We start from the raw sequence: 26,981 nt of genomic DNA on the forward strand, positions 1-26,981 counted from the left end.
TTATGATTAGCATGAAGTTTTCACAGGCTATATAACAATATATATTAGGAAGAGTATTCACCCCTTTATCTTGCTGAATTAATGTTGTTAGTAAAATTTATCTCAAGCTTTTAATTTCTTAAGTATTTAAATTGCTTTATGCCTCTAAAGCCAGAGTATAATCAGAAGGTTCTGTTTAACCTCCTGATTAAGCACTGTGATGTATCTACATATACATTCAGTACATTTATGAAATACCTGCTCTACTATGCTGGGCAGTGGGATTATAGACATGAAGGCACACTCTTTACTATTAAGAACTTACTTTAAAACACAACAAAGAACGAAAAGGAGACAAACCAAGAAACAGACTCTTAGCTATAGAAAATTAACAGATGGTTACCAGAGAGGAGGTGGGTGGGGGGATGGGTAAAATAGGTGGTGGAGATTAAAGAGTATACTTATGATGATAGACTGTGTGTAACACACAGAAATGTTGAATCCCTATAGTGTACACCTGAAACTAACATAACACTGTAAGTTGACTATACTAAGATTAAAAAAAAGTTTTTATCTTTTCAAAAGAACTTAATGCCCACAGAGAACCTTACACATTTGCTAAAACCTTGAACAAGGTTTTCAATAAATATAGAACTGTATTTTCTTAAATTATGCTAAAATGTAGTATTATTAAAAAGGAACATGAAGAAACTTTTGGAGGTAATGCGTATGTCTAATACCCTAATTGTGCATGGTTTTATGATTATACGTGTATATACAAACTTTTCCAATTGTATACATTAAATACATTCAGTTTTTTGCACATTAATAATACCTCAAGAAGCTGTTTTTAAAATTTTTAAAAAGGCCAAATTTTGAGACGAATGGATATTGTTGTTAAAATAGCTGTAATAGGGGGGCCTGGGTGGCTCAGTCAGTTAAGCGTCCAACTTTGGCTCAGGTCATGGTCCCTGAGGTCAAGCCCCGCGTCGGACTCTGTGCTGACAGCTCAGAGCCTGGAGCCTGCTTCGGATTCTGTCTCCCTCTCTCTGACCCTCCTGTGTTCATGCTCTGTCTCTCTCTGTCTCAAAAATAAATAAACGTTAAAATTTTTGAAAAAAAAATAAAATAGCTGTAATAAGTTGCATGAATGATGGTAACATACTTTTATGCGCACCAATAAATACCTTTTATTGGTTTCTTAAACATATTTCATTCTCACACTTAATATTTAAACAAAGAGTTAAGAGTAAAAGAGGGTCATTCAGTAATAGTGTTCTACCACTATCTTTAGGGATTTGCATCCAGAGATAGGCCACTATCACTAAAAGTTAAAAATGACTAATTTTGCAAGAGTTCAAACTTTGTTTCAGTACATTCATACATATACATAATTTCTTAGCCTTGGTTGTGACCCTAGAATGTGTCCTCGAAACTACTGTTTAAAATATCATTAATAACTATCAATGTAATAAATTTTGTGTTACTAAGCACTAAGAAGCTGAAGGTCAAAAACAAACATTTCTAAGTTTGATTACCTTTAGATAAATGTGTTATAAATTAATATTGTTAAAATAAGGATGAATTAAAATTGTGACATTTGCTCCAAACTGTGGATAAATCTATCCATCTGCACTTGTATTTTTTGGTAAGCATTGAATTTGCATGGCAAGTAATGTAACATAATATCATTACCTAATAACAGGATATCAAAAGTGTTGAAAGCTTAGGAATATAAGAAAGTCTTCTGACATGAAGGTTCCTGTGACCTTTTCTCTTTTTTAACATCAATGTGTCCACTTCAAGTGTAAAATTTGTTGAGTTATTAACAAACATACACAGATGAAACCACAGCAAATTCAAGAGACAACATTTCCATATACCATAAATACTTTTTATACAACTGTAGCAAATCACTTTCACACTTTTGCACCATATAATCAATAACATGCTCTCTTTTCTTTATTGGTTTGAATTATCTAGAATTTTATAAATGTGTCTATACATTTAGCTGTCTAACTTTTTTCACTCAACATAATGATTTTGAGATCTATCCATGTTGCTGCATGTATTAATAGTTCCTTCTTAACACCGAGTAATGTTCTATAGCATGGAGATACCATATTTATCAATTACCTTATTGAGAGACATTTGAATTGTTTATAGTTTTGGCTGTTGGAATTAAAGCTGCTATGGACATTCTTGTTCATTCTTTCTGTGACCTTGTGTTTTCATATTTCTTGGTGAAGGCCATGCTCTTATGAATGGTGCATGTTGAACTTTACAAGAATATACCAATGTTATCCAAGGTGTTTGTACCATTTTAAATCTCTTCCAGCAGTGCATGAGAGTTCCAATGGCTCCACATCTAATATCTATTTATGCATTTATGTGAAACTTCCAAAACTTTGTTGGTATTTAATTTGTTGTCTCTATTAATGTCTCTTACATATTACACATGAGTTCTTTACCAGATCTATGTATTAAAATAATTTCTCCCATTTGGTGTTACGGTTTTCATGTTCATAGCTGTGTTTCAAAGAGCAAATAAATTATCAAATATTATTTCTAATTGTATGTATATCTGAGGAATCTTTGCTCATAAGCGAGACAAATAGTTTGGGCTATGTTTTCTTCTGTAAGTATTACAGTTTAATAACTTTTTAACTAAGGTCTATGAATCCACATTAAGTCGATGTTTATGTACAGTGTGATGCATGCCAATGTGTTAATTTGGCACCTCTATTGAAAACTGATAGATCATTTATGTGTGGTCTTTATCTTCATTGATACACATTTCTCTCCTTTCACAAATACTACTGCTGTTGCTACTGCTACTGTACCTTTATGTATTCTAATTCATCCTTTATTTTTCATTTAGAAAATTGCTTTGACTATTCTAGGAGATTTTCATTTACTTTAAATTTCAGAATAAACTTGTCCATTTCTCAAAAATAGCTGGCTGGAATTTTTTATTGGATATTTTATTGGAATAGCTAAATTTATGTAGCATGTTTCTGTTTCAGGAATAAAATTAGCATCTGGCTCAGTGCCGGTAGACAGTATCTTATTTAGGGAGTGAAATTATTTTGTATGCAGATATGTGCTTATAAGTGAAAGGAGGCTTGACTGAAATCAGTGGTTTATAATCCCCAAGTGAACAGAACATGATTTATAGGTATGTCCAGAAAGAGACATTTGGAAGAAGGCACCATATCTAATAAAGATTTTTTTCTAAAAGATTACAAAGCACCTGTGGTCTATAAAATTCCATTTTAAATGAAATCTTTCTTGGTATTTGTAGCTAATATTTAGCCTGCTGAGATTTTAAATTATTGCTTCTATGTTTTCTGTGACAATGGTTTCACTTTACTTTTAATCTTCAATTTTAAAAATGAGTAAAATCTTTCATAAATATAAACAACACTGTGAGAGTTTATTTAATCCAATTAGATATTTTTCTATTCTAATGACTAATTGAGGTTATTTTCATAAAGCTAAGGTGAAAATCACAGGAAATGAAATCCTGTCATATAATTTGTAGAAAATAATAAAGTGACTGCTAATGATAGGATAAATTTACCCTGTGATGGTGAATATATTTTGGCAAGTGAATAATTCCATGAGTGAGAACTAAATTTGGTCTATGACAAGCACAATGAAATAAAATATTTCTGAGTACTCTATTATGTTTATACCATGCTGCTTATAGGCACTTAATTTCGGATATTCTTTTGGTTTAACTCCGTATCTTTTCATTTACACTTAATCTATGACTACCAAGAGAGGAAGTCATAAGAGAGGGCAAAGCAAATAAACATTAACATACATACATAACTACTTCTTCCACAGGGATTTATCGTAAATCCTAGTTTAAAATTAAGTTGTTAATAGTGTGATTAATATTTCTGAGAGGTTTGTAAATCTACCTCAAGGAAGATCATCTTGCAATCATTTTAAAACTGAATTATGTAGTCTTTAGAGCGTGAATGAGGCTCTACATAAATTATAAAATAAATAAACGATAAAGATTCCTATTGCACACACAGGTCTGTTTCTAGCTCCCTGAATTTGACCTATTCTCCATTATCATCTCAGAAGTGCAACTTCTGCTTCCTTTTGGTTCTCAGTAATGATGGAATTTTAACCATTCATAATATCCAAATTGACTTAATGATATTTTATGTTTAAATTGAAATCAGCTATGATTTTCTAGTTTTGAAAATCATGGAACACATTCTTAATAGGGTTGTTTAACCTTAATTTAGGTTGAGAGATGCCTGGGTGGCTCAGTCAGTTGAGTCTGACTCTCAAATTCGGCTCAGGTCATGATCTTACGGTTTCATGCGTTTGAGCCCTGTATGAGGCTTTGCGCTGACAGTGCGGAACCTGCTTGGGATTCTCTCTTTCCATCTCTACCCTTCCCCTGTTCATGCTGTCTCTGTCTCTCTCTCACTGAAAACAAAACAAAACAAAACAAAAAAGCAAAAAAAAAAAAACAACCACAAACTTTATTTAGGTTGATATCTGTTAGTATTTTGTGACTTTTGCCCAAATTAGTGTGTGTGTGTGTGTGTGTGTGTATGTATGCATATGAATGTATGTAAAATAGACATTCACTATTATTTACTTTTCTACTTAAACACAGGGCTTTTTATATTTTTGTGTTTTTTTCTGAAAAAAAAAGTTTTTATGTTTTATTGTTTTCTTATGTTTTGGTCAAATTTTCTTTTTAGCAACTATAAGCATTATGGTCAGAATTTGAGATATGATTTGGAAAGATAGAAGGACATCTTATCAGTCATTATGCACAGGTTTTATTGAATTCAACTGGTGTCAATTCAGAACCTCATGTCTGCTCTACACTCTACCTTGTTTCAGTAAGTCCAGATCCTCTGCTGAAGGGCAATAACTTGATTGTCAGGGCTGGTGAGGGATTCTTTACTCTAACTTACTATTTTAAACAGTCCTTCTGTTTTCAGTCTCACGTTATACTGTTTCCTTCACAGACATCTGGAACCTGGATATGCTGTCTTTGAAATGGAGTTCTCTAACAAAATTATGGCTTTCCTCCTTTCACAACATAAAACTCAGCTTACCCTGCTCTAATAAATTTTTAAAATTTGGTTCAGCAATTTCCCACCCTCACGATTTTGGTGACACTTTCTTATTTCTTTTATCTCATTTTACAGAAGTTCAGAGAAAGTAGAGTCACATATGATTGCCACACAAATGATGTCACACAGATGGTGTGTTTTTTTTTAAATTGTGATAAGAACACTTGAATGAGATCCACTCTTTAACAAAGTTTTATGTGCACAATATTGTTAACTGAAGAAACCATGTTGTACAGGTCTCTACAACTTATTCATTTTGTATAAACTGAAACCATATCTGTTGAAGAGCAACTCCTTACTTCCCCCTTCATCCAGTCCCTGGCAACCATCATTATGGTTTCTAGAAGTTTGACTATTTCAGATACCTTACATAAGTGGAATCAGGCAGTATTCATCCTGTAACAGGTTTGTTTCACTTAGCATAATGTCCTCCAGGTTCATCCATGCTGTTGCACAGGATTTCCTTTTTTTTTTAAGGCTGAATAATATTCCATTGTATGTGTCAATCACTTTTTCTTTATTCATCCGGTGATGAGCATTTAGTTGTTTCCCTATTTTGGCTACTGTAAATAATGCTGTAATGAACGTGTGAGTGCAGATATTCTCCAAAAGCTTGACTTTGTTTTTGGATTATACTCAGAAGTGGGAATTTTGGATGATATGGTAGTTCTATTTTTAATTTTTTGAGGCATATCCATACTGGTTTTTTATTTTCATAGTGACTGCAACATTTCACTCTTCTATCAACATGGTATAAGGGTTCCAACACACACACACACACACACACACACACACACACACACACACACAATTTTGTTTTTATAATAGCCATTCTATCAGGTGTGAGGTGACATTTCATTGTTGTTACCACTTACGTTTCCCAAATGCTTAGTGATGGTGATCATCTTTTTATGTATAGTTTGTCCATTTACATGTCTTCTTTGTTTATTCAAGTCCTTTGCCCATCTTTTATTGAGTAAAGGTGATTCCTTATGTACTTTGGATATTAACCCCTTATATATATGATTTCAAATAATTTTTCTTTTCATAAGTTGCCTTTTGTCTGTTTGTTTCTTTTGCTATATAGAAGTTTTTAGTTTGATGAAATCCAACTAGTCCATTTTTACTTTTGTTGTTTGTGCTTTTGGGGTAACACATAAAATATTGTCCAGATAAATGTGATAAAGCTTGCCCCATATGTGTTCTACTAGGCATTTTACAGTTTCAGATGTTACATTTAAATCTTTATTCCATTTTGAGTTGAGTTTTGTATATGGTGTATGGTAAGGGTTGATTTCATTGTTTAGCATGTGGAAATCCAGTTTTCACAGCACCATAAATTGAGGAGACTAACCTTTTCCCATTTGATTAGCATCAAAAAATAAAATGCTGAGAAATAAACATAATTGAGGAGTTGTAAACTGGAAACTATATAACATCAATGAAACAAATGAAGGAAGACACAAATAAATGAAAACACAATTCATGTTCATGGGTTGGAGAATTAATGTTATTAAGATGTCCAAATTACTCACACACAGCTATGTATAGATTCAATCCAATCTTTGTTAATATCACAATGACACTTTTTCACAGAAAAAAAAAACAATCCTAATATTCTTGTGGAGTGACAAAAACAAAAATAGCCAAAGCAATCTTGAGGAAGAAGAAGAAAGCTGGAGGCATCACATTTCCTGATTTCAAAATATATTACAAAGCTACAGTAATTAAAACAGCTTTGCACTGGCATAAAGACAGACATGTAGATTAATGAAACAAATAGAAAGCCAAGAAATAAATTTATGCATATACAGTCAACCGGTCTTCAACAAGGGTGTAAGAAAGTGTTTTTTTTTTTCCGTCTCTTCTTATCTTAGTCCCTAGATGTTTATGGAGCCCTAGAATCTAATATCTTCAATGACTGTTACACGTTCTTCCATTTCCTACTGACATTTCTTTTGTTATTCTTCATAACTTCTGACAAATCATCTGTGTAAATTAGCACACACTATTCATATCTATCTAAGATGCTGTTAATGATACAAAAATAAAATCTAAATTCAATCTTTACTTTTTATTATATATATGTATTCATATGTATAATGAGTTTCATTTGTATACATAATAAATGCCTCTCCTCTGTACACTATATGAGACTGTGCTTGATCTGACATCTATGTGTCTTTTAAGATTTTGAGCTACCAACTGCTTTTTTTTTCCAATGTACTTTTGTCATATTAGACAATTTGCTATTTCTTGAACACATCCTGCCCCTTTCATTGGTGTATATAAACCTAAAATGCACTTTCTCTTTTGGCTTGTTCTCCACTAATATTTCCTAATTCTATACAGTCTCTATTATGTTTTCTTTGATTTCTCACATGGAAAGCTGGTCAATCCCTCCCTTCTACCACTTTCTTCATTTGCTTACAGCCTTACTTACAGTATTTATGCACAATAGCGTTTACTAGTTTTCCTCACTTTCTACTAAACTGAGCATTTATATTCCCAAATCTTGTAGTATTTACATTTTAAAGAACAATAGTGTTTGGTGAATAAAAATAAATAAGCAAATAAATGATTTATGATGCCTCATTGATTGTGCTCAAAGGCTAAATAAAATTGCTGAATTAGTGTAATTTTCTTGGCCTGTGAGAATGAATAATACTCAGCCAGTTCCAGTCTTAGAAACATAATACACAAACGTGTGTAGATGTGTTTGCATGTATTGCGTGTATATGCAAGTAATATACAAAAAAACAGCAACAAAGGTTCACTAGGTTAAAATATACAGAAGATTTATTCCTTAGAAAATTCCATTTTTTAAGTTGCAAGTTTAGCTTTTTGTTAGCTAATTCCAGAAATTTCCTATTATAAAAAAATCTTATATAGAAAAAAACAAATACATCACATACTCTCATGCCTAAAATACCTTCTATATTAATTTTGCATTCAAATTCTAATTTGAAAGAAGACTATTGCTTTTATTTTAATTTATTTTTGGGTTATCATTTGATTTCAATAATTTAAGGGGCACTTTTATAAATAATAAGAATAAATATATTCTTTAACCTTAGACTGTACATTTTTTGGTATCTGTAGATACAAATTAAATTCTGGAAATCTAGGTCTTGCAATGTGAACAGATTGTTCATAGAATATATATACACTGCTGGATATAAAATAGAATGACACAATGGCTCATCACATGGTATTTGGATAAACAACTTATCTAAGACGATGTATAATTTTAAATAGAAGTTTCATGGTTGGGATGTCTGGGTGGCTCAGTCAGTTAAGCATCTGACTTCGGCTCAGGTCATGATCTCGCGGTTTGTGAGTTTGAGCCTGGCGTTGGGCTCAAAGGTATTGGGTATTATTCTCTCTCTGATTATTGGGTATTATTCAAAGGGTATATACCTCCAGTTATAAGGTGATTAGGTTCTAGGTATATAATATCGATAGAGCATGGTAACTATAGTTAAAAATATGGTATTGTACACTTAAATGTTACCGTGAAAGTGGAGTTTAAAAGTTATCACACCAAAAAAGTAACTAGATAGATGTAATGGATTTGTTAAGTAACCTTATTGTGGTAATTATTTTAAAATGAATACGTTTATAATATCATGTTGTACACTTTAAACTTACACAATGTAATATGATTATATGATATTGTATTTCAGTAAAGCTGAGAAAATATGTCATTTGACACATTTTAATTTTATTTAAATATATTTTTTATAAACAGTCATACTGGGAACATTAGAATAATTTAAGTATACAAAAATATTATCATCTTAATCCTTCTAATTAAACTAGTATCTTCCTCATGCTGTAATTTGCACCACATAAATTATATCCCTTTAATCAAATGACCTCCTTGTTTATTAAAAAAGTCTTTTACACATTTTCCTTTTTTCCCATTTATCTCTTATAACCATATACTCTCAAACTCTTTGTATAGCTGAGAATTTTAAATCAGGGAACCTACAATTTTTAAGGGCTATTTAAGGGACTATTTCTTATGTTTTTCATTGGAAAGAAAAGTTACCTTATCTATACTCATGTTTTCCTTCCCCCCAAATTTATGATAATATATGCTAATTGAAATTTTCATCAACAGATGTGTTGGCATTCTATTTCATTTCATTTGCTTTGTGCACCATTTTTTAAAGAAAAATAAAATCTAGAAATGAAATCCACTTCACAAATACATTATGCCAATAGAAAAAGTGTATGTGGTCAAATTTCAAAAGAACAGTTATTCACTGTTTAAATTATTTTTTAATGTTTATTTATTTTTGAGAGAGACAGAGACAGAGACAGAGAGAGACAGAGAGAGAGATGGAGAGCATGACCAGGTGAGGGGCAGAGAGAGAGGGAGAAACCGAATCTGAAGCAGGATTCAGGCTCTGAGCTGTCAGCACCTGAGCCAGAGTCCGATGCTTAACCGACTGAGCCACCCAGGTGCCCTGATTTCTTTTTCTTTCTTTCTTTCTTTCTTTCTTTCTTTCTTTCTTTCTTTCTTTCTTTCTTTCTTTCTTTCTTTCTTTCTTTCTTTCTTTCTTTCTTTCTTTCTTTCTTTCCTTTTCTTTCTTTCTTTCTTTCTTTCTTTCTTTCTTTCTTTCTTTCTTTCTTTCTTTCTTTCTTTCTTTCTTTCTTTCTTTCTTTCTTTCCCTCTTTCCTTTCTTTCTATCTTTCTTTTTATTAAGCGTCATGTTGATTTGTGCCTTCAATTTATAAATTAGATATTAAATACATCTACCTTTGTTAAAAGATGTAAGTGGCACTTGTCAGTGTGAAATATTCAGTTCCTTGAGGCAATACAGAGGTAACTATTTGGGTTACATGACCTTTAAAAATCAATACGATATTTAAAAAAATAAAAATTCAAATGATAATTGATTTTAAGTTTCAAAATTGACTTAAAATATTTCATTATTTATCAGTTTTGTAATATTCAGTAATTGTATTTCAGAGAACTTTCACTATATACCTAATTACGTTTTGCTAGATATTATGAATTACATTTATAATCTTCTCTTTCTGCGCTTCAGCTGCCTACCAAAATGCTCAAGTATTTTAAAAATGAATTTAATTGTTTCTCTAAATATTATAAAATGCATAAGTATATTTTATATTAAACACTTTTTCTAACAAACATATCTTACTCAAACACTTACATAGTCCTAGAGATAGCACATTACGTTTATAAATCCAGTCATTTATGAATTTTCTTGAACACTCTATTTGCAAAGTTAATTGAATCTTCATCTTAAAATCAATAGTCTAAAATAAATTATTTAACGTTTTAAGTTAGAATAAAAATATCGGCTCTCATGTAGCATTAGAGTATTTTAAATATGATATTTTATTAAACAAATATATAGTTATTCATAAACTTATACAAATAGCAAAGATGTAGATCTGATTTCCTATACCTGTATGCTTTCAGTGTGTTAAATTCTCATACGTTATACAATATCAAGTGAATTTAGTGTTAGGATTACAGACCAGAACAGTTTATTCTGAGTTTCTCAGTGTATCTAAATTATCTTGAAATAGGATTTTTCATCAGGCCAGGAGATCTAGAGCCATATGAATCTCACATGATTTCTCTGTGATCACATGAAGCAGATTTAATTCAGCTTCAAGCTCAATGCCAATGCTGAGAATTTAAATGTCATGTGTAAAACTAGGATTTATTTCACAGCCTAAGTCCTTTCTTTGACTTTAAGATTTAATCATTTTAACTACTTTGGACTTTATCACCTAATTAAAAGATAGATAATCAGCAGCAACTCTGGCTCAGGACACTTCACCACTCTATTAGATTTAACTAACCTATTTACCATTGACCCCATTTTATAATTATTTGAATATCTATGGTTTTACAAATTTATTTCTTAACCTATATAGACAGGAATCTAGCTTGTGCAAAAGTATAGTTTGTGTCTTCCTATATCTTAGTTATTCATTTGGCCATTTTTGCAAGGGCATGTTAAAATGCTTAATAAACATTTAACATTATAAAAAGTTAAGAAGGCAATGGTTTCATAGATAACTCTATTACTACATCATGCTTATGGTGACTTATTAAAATGTGCTTATGTGTTCCTCAATGTTTTTAACAGCCTTCCCCTCCTCACAAACACACACAACTTGGAAATCCCACTGAAACTGATGTTCAAGGATATCTAATACCTCAAAATGCTGTAGCAAGTCTTTAGTCATTAAACAGTGCATATGACCCATAGAAATCCGTGGTTTTTACAAACCATCTATGTGTTAAGGATTTCAAATAACATAACTCGAGCAAACACTTCTATTCTAAAGTCAAAATTCACTTTCATCATTTGCTAGACCGGTCTATTTGCATCCCAATTTCAACATGCCCAAATTAAACAATTTGTTGTCTCCTCCAAATAGGCCCTTTCCCTTATGTTTCCTATCCTAGCTTGTGTTTTAAGAAACCTCTTCTATAGCCACAAATCCAAAAGGTGGTTTGGCAGCTTCCATAGACATCACATGCAACTTTCATTTTTCCTGATTTCTAAATATCTCCCTTTATTTTACATTGTCACTTCTGCTTCTCAAGTTCAGATCCTCATTATTTCCTACCACAGTACCAGCTGACAGTGTCCAGCACCATTTTGTTCCTACTGTGTCGGATGCTCAAGTGATCTTTTTAGCAGGTAAAAACCCATTAGGTCACTTCTTTACATAACATCCTTCAATTATTTTTCAAGCTTACAGGATTAAGTTCAAATCCTTTAGGAAAATTTGCAAGCAAATTAGGCTTTTTTGCCTGCTTCTCATGCTCTATCTCAAGTGATTTCCAAAAGACAATTTCAGACCAGTGGTACTGCAGCTTTTACTGCAGTGTTGTCATTATGAGACTATTTTCCAATTACCTCTTCATTGAAAGATAATTGACAGATAATTGACAGTGATAAACACAATCAAGAATCCTAAGTATTTGGTTTGGTGAGTTTTGACATTTTTCTATTTCCATGTTTCAACACATAAAATATGGAAGTTCTCTCATTCTTCTTTTCAGACTGTTTAGCTTTGACCCCCATCACTTTCTAATTATTGTCCTGTCAAATTAGTGTTGATTGTTCTGAAACTTCATTTAACTATAGTATGACTTCTTTTATGTTAAGCTTCTTATATTTAATAAAATATATAAGGGATTTATTATGTAGTGACTTGTTGAAAATCACCCACCTTGCATTTTTGGGATGAATCCTAATTCATCATAATGTATCCTCTTTCTTTTATATTGCTTGATTGGATTAGCTAGTATTTTGTGAAGATTGGTTATGTCTGGTTTCATCAAAGATATTGAGTTTTGATTGGTTTCCTTTCCTTATTAATAGATACATTTTCCTTATATTATATCAGGATTTTCCTAACATCAAAAATTGTTTGGAAAAGTTTCCACTTTATTTTTTGCAATAGTTTGTGTTAAAGTTTTATGTAATCCTTGAAAACTTAAAAGTTAGCAGAAAATATTTTGGTCACTAGTGCCATACCTGAGGTCTCGTAAAAACGAATACAAAATGTCTTTATGTGGCTATACTTTAAAAACAGATCAAAGCAATTCTAAAAATTATTAGTTTTCTTAACAGATAAAGAAGTCATGAATGACAGTTAATATAAGCAATGAATTACACTATCAGGGGCACACACACACACACACACACACACACACATATATATGTGTGTGTGTGTGTGTGTGTGTATATATATATAATCAATCAATATTGCAATAAGCAGAATCAGAATATAAAATATTTTTGTAAAGAGAGAATTGAATTTTGATAAAGGAAGTTATAATCAAAGTTTCCCTTAAAATTATGAGAAAGATATGAAAATGAAGAGATTTTTGCACATGAGCATATACATGGACGCTTATAGAAGCACTGGGTGTACTCTCCTGAGGATAGAAACAAACTAAATATCCATGAGGTGTTACCTAAATTGTTTATGTGTTTATAGTAAAAAAATCATACAAAGTAAAAAGTAAATAAACGACACGGATAAATACAAATTATATATTGAAAGTTGCAAATTGCATACTATATGATGCTATTTTTATAAAGAATATAAAATACAAAATAAAGAAACAATGAATGCTAATGTATTCAAATTGTGAACAAAGCAATAAAAGCTCAGGTTATGAAACCTGCTTAAATGTCATAACTGCAGTTGAAACCCAAATTTTTTGAATATTGATTTTCGTAACAATTCATCTGTTTTATGTTAAAGGGCTGGTCAGGCATGTGTAAGCCTTAGTGGTTATAAAGTATCAAAAAATGTCTCTGAGCATTATTTAGCTTTTTATTTATATAGGTGTTGTTTCTTTGAGGATACTCGACAGTCTTGAGTTAATGCGTTGTATTTCTTGTAAGTCTTCCATACCAGGCTTAGGGCTCTTTCTATAGGAATCATTCAAATTTCTGTGCCAAAAATCCTTCTCAGTGACTTTGGAGAAATCAAAAGGAAACAAGGGATCATAGACATCCTTGAAGTTCTTTTATCCTACACACCACTCATATTTTACCTTTTAAGATATAAAAATAGAATTATTACAAACCTTGTCAATTGAGGACTAACACTGAAAACAAAAAAAAAAGGAAAACAAGCCACGTTTTAAATGCATCTGTCAACTCAGGTTCTGTGACAACATGGATGAAGAACTCCAATTGAGCTAAATCCACTTCTGTCTACTACATTAACTTGAAAATATGCAGTTGATAAAGGTTTAATGGTACCTGTCTCCACCTTTAGAGCAGGCTTTATGCTAGAAAGGATATTTTTCTTTTTTCTCAAGTGACAATAGAAGACTTTTATCCTGCTACTGCCAATCGCCTTCTTTTCTGTGATTAATGACATGATAGTATCACAATCCCAGTTTATGATGAATATTGCTATATTTCACCCCCTCAAACTCTACCCCAACAACAAAAAAATATGATCATACATTGTTTTAGTGCCCTAGGAATTCCTTTTTGCAGCAAATAGGCAGACAATCCTTCATATATTTACCTGTACAAAGTATATATATATATACATATATATATATATATATATTATACACATAAATATATAATATACACACAAAGTGTGTATGTATAAAGTACATATAAAGTACATACACACACACACACATACACACACACAAAGTGAGAGAGATTGTGGTATCTCACATATTGATCTGTATAAGCGTGACTATATTGCATGTCTAATTCTCCCACCATTCATGATAAGCTTCTACTTATTCCAGTGTATTCAAATCTACCCGCGTCTTTGCTTATTATGTTTACAAAGCTCAGAGTGCATTTACCATAAGAAATATGATTTTTCAAATATGTTGTCTCTTTAAATCTGTTGAATAATAAGTCATTTATCACTTATGTGGAGATTTTCATGTAAGAGCAAGACATAAAGTACATTTCCATTTCTCATGTTTGGTGGTCCTAAGGCATCACTGCTGCACTCAAAAAAATTCTACACTGTGCTATGGATTTTAAAGTATATTTACTTATACTATTTCATTTGATACACTCAAGAGTTTAAAAGAATTCTCTCTGCACATTAGCAATTGTGATAGAAAAGCTGTTACTGAAAATATTTGACTTTCTTAGTTTAAAAGTTTAATGTAATACAAGTAGTATGTATTTTTTCCCATTTTTTTCAAGGTACATGTTTTATTTTTTTTTCCAGGTTAAGGTCTAAATTTGTCTAAAGAAAATTGTACAGAACGAGAACTGCACATTTTATATGGTGTTAACTCTTTGAGCTCTATCTTTTAAAGTGTCACAGTCCCATTAATATCAAGGGAAGTAATCAATTAATCAAAGTAGAATTTTACTTTATTGATAGCCCCTGTTTTCACACATCATTATTTATTTTTATTTAACTGATGTGATCTTTTTCTCAGTCTAACATGGTAAGTAGAAATGTGACCAGTGATTAAGTATGCTTTATAATTCTTTAAAGTAAAATTAATGTAATCTAAATCTAAAAATATACTGTTATTTTGTAGTTCTGTGATTGTAGTTTAGTACTAATTGACTCTCTTTAGGTGACTAAAATTCTCCAAAATTCTTTTCATAAATCAGTAAATCATCATAGCACTGGATTTACCTACTTATTCCCAGTTTCCCATTGAACAGTGAGTATTAATATATACATAAAACAATTGACTTCATAATTAAGCAAGTGATTCCCAAATTCCATTACATTAGGCTAGCATTTCCAAAAGACATTGGGCAGATATGCAAACTAAGCCAGAAAGTCCATTTGAAGAAAATTTAGTTTTTCTAAAATGGAAATGTTTTGAAGACAATAGAAATTTTAGATACTGATTGTTGATAACAAACAGAAGATAGAAGTATATACTTGGTATTATAGCTGTTAATACTTGAATTTGCAGAGCAACTAAGCCCATAAGAAAAAAGAAAGAGTCCAGGGACGCCTGGGTGGCTCTGTTGGTTAAGTGGTCCATTTCGGCTCAGGTCCAGATCCCACTTTGTGAGTTTGGCCCCTCGTCAGGCTCTGTGCTGACAGCTCAGAGCCTGGAGCCTGCTTCAGATTCTGTGTCTCCCTCTCTCTCTGTCCCTCCCCTGCTCACGGTCTGTCTCCCTCTCTCTATCAAAAATAATTTTTTTAACAAGAGGCCAGGAAATAAACCTTATAAGATGTCTTTAAAATAGAAATATTAGGAAGGAAAGAAGCCATCCAAGAGACAAGGAATTGACTACAGTGGTATGAAGAAAAGCCACATAGGTGATAATGTAGAAAACATTTACTCAGTGTCAATCCCTGTCCAAGGAATTTTTAAGCATTTTATTATTTAATCATAACAGAAACCCTGTGGGAGAAATATTATTTTTATTTCCATTTCATAAATATTATTAAATAGATTGTATGAATTCAGGTAAAGTTTCTAAGCGTCAATATTTTGTATGAAGTGTAGCTAGGAGTGGCTCTAGAAACAACTGAACCCACTATATTTTATTGTATGAAACCACTACCTAAAACTATACAGGGTGCGATTTTAACTCATTATGCAAAGGATGTCACCTAATGTACAATTGTTAAGAAAAAATAAAATAATAACAGATAGTTCATTTGTCACTTTCACAAGCAAATTTTATAGATTGTTAGGCCAAAAAAATTCTAATTATTGGGATTAAGTATACAGTTGATTATGAGAAAGACAGTTACACAGTAAAGACCTTTCAGTGAAATTTGAGAGTTATGGAATTATGGTTTTCAACAATGTATTTCTTTAAGGTGTCTAAGATGGAAAATTTGTTAAATAGAGAAGGGATTGGAAAGGGTACAAATAAAATAGTTTCAAAGTTCCATAGGAAGCAAAATAAAATTTAAGTCTATGTATAATGCTTTCTTGAGATAAAAACACAATTTTGTAAAGGACACATGTGAAATGATATTTTAGGAGGATGACAGTTTGAATTCCAAATGTCTTGATTCCATGGTCATATTTAAAATAATCTTTTTTCGTTTCCACTTACAAGCAATGGTTTAAATGGTTCATGAAAGGGTAAAAGCAACAATACTTAATTTAATATTTATTAATGCAAGTGTTTATAAACACCAATAGAAACAAATTAGATGTTACCTATTTTATCAAATGTATAATAAATTTGTTAGTAAGCAATTATTTAAAGTTTGGATGATTTCAATGCTTAGATACCTATGGGTTTTTTCTTATTCTCATTGATATTTTTAAAGAATACTGAATTCCATGAATATGGATATATTAGCACTTGGGTTAAACAAAACATTTTTATGTAAAAGGAATATATCTGTCAGTATGTTTTCACAGCTCTCTGATCTCCCTGTAGAACATACTCTAAAGTTAATATGTCTTACTACAAATTTCTCTTTAGAGTATTTCACAGGTTATTTTAAGACAGTGAATGTCTTTTATAAGTCAAGGATTTTTGTCACATCTATGTACATCTTCATACGTTGAAAGGCATGAACTCTTGGAAGTTTTGACTTACGGGCCTCATTAAATGTGACTTTTTTTCTATATTTTCAAGCTTTATATTGAATGTTTATCTCATAAAAGAATATTACAATAAAAATATTGTTTTGAATTTTATTTTTCGAGAGAAAGAGCTCTAGCAAGGGAGAGGGAGAGGGAGAAAGAGACAAACCCAAGCAGGTTCCACTCTCAGCATGGAACCTGATGCAGGGCTCCATCCCATGACCGTAGGATTAATTATGATCTCAAAATTAAGAGTCAAATGCTCAACCGACTGAACCACACAGGCACTCTTACAATAAGAATACTTTTAATGTGTTGATTCAAAATATGTTTTTTTTTGAAATTTAAAACACAAACTGAAATATAAACAAAAAAATTGAAACATTAAGAATAGTACCTTTTCGGTATAGCACCATGAGCAAATTTTCTAACCCATCATCATTGCTTTGAGAGACAGTTACCATCATCATATATATAAACTTGCTGCTAATATTCATGGAAGACGTCCCACAAAATGGCCATTGGCAGTGTGGCTACTTTGCAAATCATGCCTGTGATTTTGCCCACCTATCCTAGTGACTTTCAGATTTGGCTCAGATTTAGAAGTACTGACTGGGTTTTCAACATATGCAGTCTTCATTTATAAAGTTTTTATTTCCAAATGAGGAGCCCTTCAGGCTTGTGTTTGCTTTGAATTGTTTGGAGACTGACTGCTTACCTCTTTGAAGCAACCCTCCAACACAGGCTCAGATCCTTGAGTGAGAATTTCATTTATTAGGAAAATGGCTTATGAAAGTCGAACCATCAAAAACATGCACTTAAAAATTTCAAATTCTGCAAAATATTACATAACACATTAAAACAAGCCAGATGTTGTTTCATTCATATTGATTATATGTATTGATTACACAGGTGATAATCTGCAAACATTAGGGGCATTATCACATGGCAATAAATATAATGTCATCTTAGATTTCATCATATTTAATGAATATACTTTAATGGAGTATTTTATTATTCCCTTACTAATCTTATTTTTCTTTTGTCTGTTCTAACTAATCCTGCAACAATATTTTCCTATAAATACATTTTTGTGTGCTTGTCCAATTATCTCCTCAAACTGAATTTCTAGAAATAGAATATCTGTTAAGAAATATGCACATTTTAAGTTTGGACACTCATTTTGAAGCTACATGGCCAGAAGGCAGCTTTTTTTCACACTATCATAAGACTGCCCTTTCCCACATTTAAGTCAACACAAAAGTGATTCATTTTTAAAACTTTTCTTACTATAATCTGTTAAAAAAAACTATATCTACTTAGTTTTTTTTAAATTTGCAATTACATGATTATTAATGAAGCTTAATATATTTCCATAGGTTTATGTGTCAGTTTTTGCATTATCTCTTACAGATATAATTAATGAATTAATGAATTATTTTTCTACTTGTGAGCCATTAATATTTTGTTTAAATGATTTTGTATATTAAAATATATTCTTTTATGCAAATTAAATATCCTGAAAATTTGCTCATTATGTAATCAAATCTACATATTACATTTCCCAGTAATAATATTCACACAACACCAATAATAAAGAGTAGGACACTTGATTAAATAAAATGTACTGACATTTTTGTGTATGTGGAGAAATTTTAATACACTCCTAAACCTCTTCTTTAGACATACAGAAACTGAAAAGACCATAATGAAACTAATTTTCAGTATTCATCAGAGCCATTTAGAATTAAATACAATCATTTACACATTAAATATGCATCAAAATATAAATTTCATTTATATGAATTTACATAACTCTATAGAATGACATAAATATGTTAGTATGAAGATTCTCTGATGGCATTGTAAAATTTGTTTCACTTTCATTTTGATATGAACCAGCATTTTAAGAATGTCAGGACTGGAGATATAAGAAGGCAGATTTGGATTGTTGGTTTGCTGTTTGTTTCATGGTGATTTTGGGGATGCTTAGATTCATGGTCATGGGCCAATTGAATAATAGATGGGTTCTCTCCATTAGTCCTGAGCAGAATGTTACCTCACGACAGTCATCAAGCTTTTCAACCTGATCCATCTGCTGTTTGCTTGTCTTGATGTTCATCATTATCCTGAATAATCTCTTTCATCTAATACAAATATAATTTGGATTAAAAAATGGGCAAGATCTGGTGTGAGTGGGTGGCTCAATCCGTTAAGCATATGACTTCGCTCAGGTGATGATCTCGCTGTTTGTGAGTATGAGCCTCCCGTGGGGCTCTGTGCTGACAGCTCAGAGTCTGGAGCATGCTTCCCGTTCCGTGTTTCCCTCTCCTTCTGGACCTGGCTTGCTCACTCCCTGTCTCTGCCTGTCTGTCTGTCTCTCTCAAAAATAAAATAAAACATATAAAAAATAAAAATAAATAAACAATTTCCCGGCCATGGCCAAATTCAAAACCAAGGTGAACTTGATAATGGCTAGTGGTAAGTCACTCCTATACTGGGTGCTCTTCTGAGATTCCAGGGCTGCTCATGTCAAAGTGTCCCATTGGCATTTCCATAGGTTATGTGCTCAAGGTGTTCTTTCCATGCCTCTGAGTGTGCCATTATCACAACCGTGTTGTCCTTCCCAACCATTGCAATTACATTGATTCCAGAAAAGACAGGGGCTTATTCTTCACTTTAAATCTGATCTTTGTAAAAAAGAAATGTATTAATTTTAATACCGTAAAATAATTTTGAGTATTTTTTCTTTACAAATTCTACTGGGTCTGAGGGGTGAGAGAAAACTTCATTAGTGAGTCTATTAATGGTTGCCTTCGTAAGATGTTTTGCTTGTCCCATTTTTTAAGATGTACGTATTTCACATCAAAGTGCTCAAGAAAGATTGGAATTTAAGTAAGAACTCACCAAGGTATACATTTTATAATAGATAATATTTTATGTTTTTTTAATTAAAGAATATATACTTAATTTATTTCACATATTTATCTCTCTATATAATGATCTCTATTTCAAAAAGTTATAATTGATTTTTAAAAGTAAATGTTTTTTGGGCGCCTGGGTGGCGCAGTCGGTTAAGCGTCCGACTTCAGCTCAGGTCACATCTCGCGGTCCGTGAGTTCGAGCCCCGCGTCGGGTTCTGGGCTGATGGCTCAGAGCCTGGAGCCTGCTTCCGATTCTGTGTCTCCCTCTCCCGTTCATGCTCTGTCTCTCTCTGTCCCTTTTTTTCAATGTTTATTTATTTTTGGGACAGAGAGAGACAGAGCATGAACGGGGGAGGGGCAGAGAGAGAGGGAGACACAGAATCGGAAGCAGGCTCCAGGCTCTGAGCCATCAGCCCAGAACCCGACGCGGGGCTCGAACTCACGGACCGCGAGATGTGACCTGAGCTGAAGTCGGACGCTTAACCGACTGCGCCACCCAGGCGCCCCTAAAAGTAAATATTTTTAATAATCACTTGAAATGTCAGTGATCTAAACACAAATTAAGACAACAATTATTAGAGTGGAACAAGAAACAAAACTCATTTATATGTTGCCAAGAAGAAACTCACATTAAATATCAAAATGTCTATAGATTAATGGGCTGGAGAGAGATAAACCATACTAGCATAATAAAAAAATTGGGGTAGCTGTATTAATATAAGAAATAACAGAATTAAGAGCAAAGAAAATCACCTGAGATAAAGAGGAGTATTGTCTAATGATAAAGTGGTCAATTTTCTAAAAAGGCATAACAATCCTTAATGTATATGCACAAATATGTAAGACAGAACAGACAAAAAAAATGAAATGGATAGAACTACAAGGAAAAATAGGTAAATCTATTATAGTTGTAGATATCAACACCATTTTATTTGTAATGGACAGATATTACAAGCAGAAAATCAGTGAGGACATAGTTAATTCAACAGCACCATCTATCATTTGGATTGAATACATATTTCTAGACTACTTCATACATCATCAGAAGACACATTCTTCTCAAGTTCACATTGAATGTTCACCAAGATAGACCAAATTTGGGGTTATAAAAATACCTTAAGAAATTTAAAATAATAGAAATATACAATGTATACTTTCAGACCACAATATAATTAAATTAGGAATTAACAGAAAAACAGAGGATCCCAAAATAAGTAGAGATTAAACAACACACAAAAGTGACACCTAAGGCAAAGAATAAATCTAAGTAAAGAGAAATTTTATAATATTCGAACTACATGAAGTTGAAAACAAACTTATAAAAAATTTCGGGATGCAAAAAAACATTACTTAGAGGGAAGTTTGTAGAATTTAATGCATAATTGGAAGGGAGATCTAAAATCAGCAAGCTTCCACCTTAAAAAAAGGAAAGAAAAAATCAAATTAAATCTAAGGTGATCATAAAAATATTTTAAAAAGAGCAGTACTCAATAAAATTTAAAATAAATTAATAGAGAAACTCAGCCAAACTAAAACCTGTTTTTTATTTTTTTTAATTGATAAGCCTCTAGCCAGGAAACTAAGAAAAAAAGGGAGATGACATAAATTACTAATTTGATTTCTAATATGAGAAATGAAAAAGGAACATAACTATAGATCTCATAGATTTTTAAAGCAAAACACTGGGATTCTATGAACAATTTATATCCACAAATTTGAAAACCTGGATGAAATGGATGACTTTCTCAGAAGACATAATCTGTAATAACTCACAAGAAGAAATAGATGATCTCAATAGGCCTATATCTACTAAAGAAGTAGAATCTATAATTAACCTTACAAAGCAGAAAATAATAGGGCCAAATGAGTTCACTGATGGTTCTACCATACTTTTGAGAAAGAAATTATACCAAAACTCTATAATGTCTTCCAAAAGATAGAAGAAGAGGAAATCTTTCCTAACTCATTCTATGAGGCCAGTGTTACTCTAATACTAAAAGCATACAAAGACATTGGAAGGAGAGGAAACTATGGAATAATACCTCTCATGAATATAGATTTAAAATTTCTCAAGAAAATATTAACGAATCAATCCCACAGTGTATGAAAAGAATAATACCAGCAAGTTTTTTGTAAATATAGACAATCTTACTGTAAAGTTTGTATGAAAATGCAAAAGACCCAGAATAGCCAACACAGTACGGAAGGAGAAGAACAAACTTGGAGAATTCACAGTATTCAACTTCAAGACTTACTTTAAGGCTATGTAATCAAGACAGTGGAGGATTGGTAAAAGCATAAAAAATAGATCAATGATCCAGAAAAAAAGAGTCCAGGTATAGACTTGAACAAATATAGTCAGCTGAGCTTTCAAAGAATCTAAGACAATACAATAGGAAAGGATAATCTTTTCAATGAATGGCAGTGGAACAATTGGTCATCTACATTCAAAAAAAATGAATCTAGACTTTATACCCTTTACAAAAAATAACTCAAAATGTATACTAAACCTAAACATAAAATGAAAAAAAAAAAGAAACAAATTCCTAGAAGCTAAGAAGGACAAATTCCAGGTGGCCTTGAATATGGTGATGTTTTCATTTATGTATCTATAAATGTATGTATGTATGTATGTATGTATGTATGTATATATTTAGAGCATGGTAGAGGGAGAATCCTAAGCAGGCTCTACACCCAGTGCAGACCCCCATACAGGACTTGATCTCACTATCCTGAGATCATGACCTGAGCCAAAATCAAGAGTTGGTTGCTCAACCAAATGAGCCACCCAGGCACCCCATGGTGATGGCTTTTTAGAAACAATGCCAAAAGCACAATCCATGAAAGGAACAATAAGGGGTACCTGGGTGGCTCAGTTGGTTAGTCACCCGACTTTGGCTTAGGTCATGATCTCGCAGTCTGTGGGTTCGAGGCCCACATTGGGCTCTGTGCTGACAGCTCAGAGCCTTGAACCTGCCTCAGATTCTGTGTCTCCTTCTCCCTTGGCCCCTCCCCTTCTCGCACTCTGTCTGTCTCTCTCTCCCAAAAATAAACATTTTTAAAAAACGTAAAAAAAGAAATAATTAATAAGCCCTACTTCATTAAAACTGAAAAGTTTTTCTCTGCAAAAAATAATGTCAAGACAATGAGAAATGAGCCTGGGAGAAAATATTTGCAAAAGACATATCTGACAAAGGACCCTATTATCCAAAATATACAAAGAAATCTTAAAACGTTACAAAAGAAAATGGACAATCTTATTTAAAAATAAGCAAAGATCTGAACAGACATTTCACAAAGATGGCAGATATACATATGGGAAATGAGCACATGAAAAAAGATCAAGATTGTACACCATCAGGAAATTTCATATTGAAACAACAATCTGATAACACTGTATACCTATTAGAATGGTGACAATTCAAAACACTGACTACACCAAATGCTGGTGAGGATATGAAGCAATAGGACCTATTTTCATTACTTATAGGAATACAAAATGGTTCAGCCACTTTGGAAGATGGTTTAGCAATTACTCACAAAATATATTCTTCCCATATCATCCACCAATCTCTCTCCATGGTATTTACTGAAAGGAGTTGAACATTTATGTTATTAAAAAAATCCTGCACACCAATGTTTATAGCAGCTTTATTCATAATTGTCACAACTGTGAAGAAACCAAGATATCTGTCAGTGAATGATATATAAACTGTGTTTCATCCATAGAGCGGAATATCATTCAGTGTTATAGCTAAATGAGTTATCAAGCCATGCAAAGACCCGGAGATATCTTTAATGTGTATTACTAAGTGAAAGAAGTCAATCTGAAAAGGCTACATCCTGTATGATTTCAACTGAATGATATTCTGAGAAAGACAGAACTATAGAAACAGTAAAACAATAAGTGGTTATTAGTGGTAAACAGAAAGGGAAGAATGAATAGGTAGAACAGAGAAAATGTTTAAGCAATAAAACTACTCTGTATAATACTACAATCCTGGATACATTTGTCAAAACCCATAGACAGTACCTCCTCAATAGTCACCCCTAATGTAAACCATGGACTTGGATGATAATGACATGTCAAGTGGGGTTCATCAATGAAAACAAATGTACCACCCTTGCGATATGGATGTTGAAAGTAAGAGATATAAAGGGGCACTTAGGTGGCTCGGCTGATTAAGTGCTGGACTCCTGGTTTTGACTCAGGTCATGATCTCACAATTTGTGGGTTTGAACCCCACATTGGGCTCTGTGTTCACAGTGCCATGCCTGCTTTGGATTCTCTGTCTCCTTCTCTCTCTGCCCCTTCCTCTCTCTCTCTTTCTCTCTCTCTCTCTCTCTCAAAATAAATAAGCATTTACAAATTTAAATTTTTTGTTTAAAAATAAAGAGATACATTGATGAGCAAATGTGGGATCAAGGGGTATACAGGACACTCTGTACTTTCCATTTGTTTGCTTAACCTCAAATGGTTCTAAAAATAGTCATTTAAAAAAGCAAACTGTCATTTAAACATAAGTGAAATAAGTCATACAGAGAAAGATAGATACCATATGTGTTCACTCTTATGTGGATCCTGAGAAACTTAAGACCATGGGAGACGGGAAGGAAAAACAAGAGTTAGAGAGGGAGGGAGGCAAACCATAAGAGACTCTTAAAAACTGAGAATAAACTGAGGGTTGATGGGGGGTGGGAGGGAGAGGAGGGTGGGTGATGGGCATTGAGGAGGCCATCTGTTGGGATGAGCACTGAGTGTTGTATGGAAACCAATTTGACAATAAATTTCATATTAAAAAATAAATAAAAATAAAATATATAAATACATGTACATGTTACAATTATTGGCAAATGAGTTTAACGATTATTAAAGGCAAAAGTTTATCAGCAGTAATTCTAAATGAAATCCAATTATTATACTAGAAAAGCAAAAACAACATGCTTTCCATGTAGTTTTCCAGTTTTCTATGCTTATACTTTTGAAAAAAGTGGAAGATTACATGGTTCTAATATATGTTCTTTTTAAAATTTTACATAAAAGCTATTACCCTCATCTTCTAATAAAATAAGTCAAACCTGAGAGTTGCCTAATATCTAAATAAATTAGATATTGATCTGTATGGAAAGTTCTTTTCTGTCCTTACCCTAGAGACCACAGTGTTCTCACAGTGATGAAAAAGTTTTCAAGGAAGTAATCTCAGAATATTTGATTACTTGATGTTGTAAACATGCACTTGAAACTAGATGACTTTGTATATTACCTTTCTTTGAGTAAAATGAATATTGTCTAAATTTCAATTTCACCAAACCAAAGTGATACAAATTAAATTAAATTAATCTAGACATAGTTTTGCTATTTTATTTTTCCTCCCTCAAAATCAAAAGAAAGGTAAGTAATATGTTGAATGACAAAATTTTTTAAATATTTTTAAAATATTACCAATTTGTTACTTATAAGTTATGAGAAATTAATATTTTTATTATCAGAATTAGAATATTATTCCTTTTTAATGATTTGTGTTTAACAAATGCAAACTGGAGAATGTGTTATATTAACACTTGGTACAGTGCTTTCTGAAAAATTATGTAAATGTAATACCCCTTCTAATCAAGGTGCTAATTCAGTAAAAATATGTAATTGAGAATGGCCAAAGATTTCTTCACCCATAAATATTTACTGGTTCTATTGCCCATGTTTTGGTAAGGAAAGATGATGATCTTTTCACCTACCAACTTCCTAAGAATGATCAGCCTAGGCAAGAGTGCTTGGTAAAAATGTATGCAAGCCAGAAAAGGAATCTCAAAAAAGCATAGAGGGCATAAATTATACCAAGGCATAGTCAGTTTAGGTAAAAACAGAATTTAACTGCAAAGCAGATGGTACGTGCTTGGCTTAGGTATCTAGGCATACTCCAAAAGATGTTCAGTTTAGTCTGGGGCTATCTATTTTGGTTAGCATCTTTGATTTATAGTTTAAAACCACACAACAGCAGCATTAACAATAAAATCAACTATAAGAATACAAAAAAGTACCAAGTAAAATATTTTTAAAAATTAAATATAAAATAAACTTTCATATTGTGTGTGGATGATAGATTTCCCTGGAATATTTCATAGTAGCTTTTCAGAGATAAATAGAGTTATTTGGCCTCTATTTATTATGAAGTATACAAGACACACATCAAATATTCATATGTTTATCAAATCCTGAGACAGGTAAGATCTCTAAGGACCTGGGCAATTATCTTGGAAACTGGCTTTATCTTGTATATGACAGAGTCTGAGATACCTTCATTCTGCTTACAAAATGTCATGAAGTGTGCTAAATTTTTAGAGTAGTTAAGAAAACAAGAACCAAGGGTCAGAAAAAAAATTAATTTGAATCCTGGCTCCATATTCACAAGCCATGAGAAAATAATTTAACTTGTATCATCTAGGACTTTTTGTTTTAGAGTCTCATTTTATTCATTTATAAATTGGATATAATAATGTTACCTAAGGATCCCATAAAGATGTAGTGAATACAATAAGTCATATATAGGATTCCCTGTGACCCTCTAGCACAGTGACTGGCAAATAGTAAGTGCTTAATAAATATCTTTTTATTTGGAGTAAAATTCCTTGCCTAAAATGCATTGCAAAAAGTTCTTTGGAAGAAGTAAATATAAAGCCAAATAGGATCGAATGAAACTGAGGGACCATGAGGCAACCGACCAAAACAAGATGTCCTAACTCTCAAACACCTGCTTCCTTGAGGTTTCCAGTCTGAGAAAAAATCTAGACTTGGAAGGAATTTCAAACAGAGCTTCCAGTGAGACTGGATCTACCAGTTTTATGGCATTTTGAATCGATTATATTAGAAACAAAAATAAAATATAATTTTATAAAAGAACTCCAAGAGGTCATAAACATATTTACTAGTCT

Source organism: Felis catus, chromosome D4, assembly GCF_018350175.1.
Source record: "Felis catus isolate Fca126 chromosome D4, F.catus_Fca126_mat1.0, whole genome shotgun sequence".
In the NCBI taxonomy this organism is placed as follows: Eukaryota; Metazoa; Chordata; class Mammalia; order Carnivora; family Felidae; genus Felis; species Felis catus.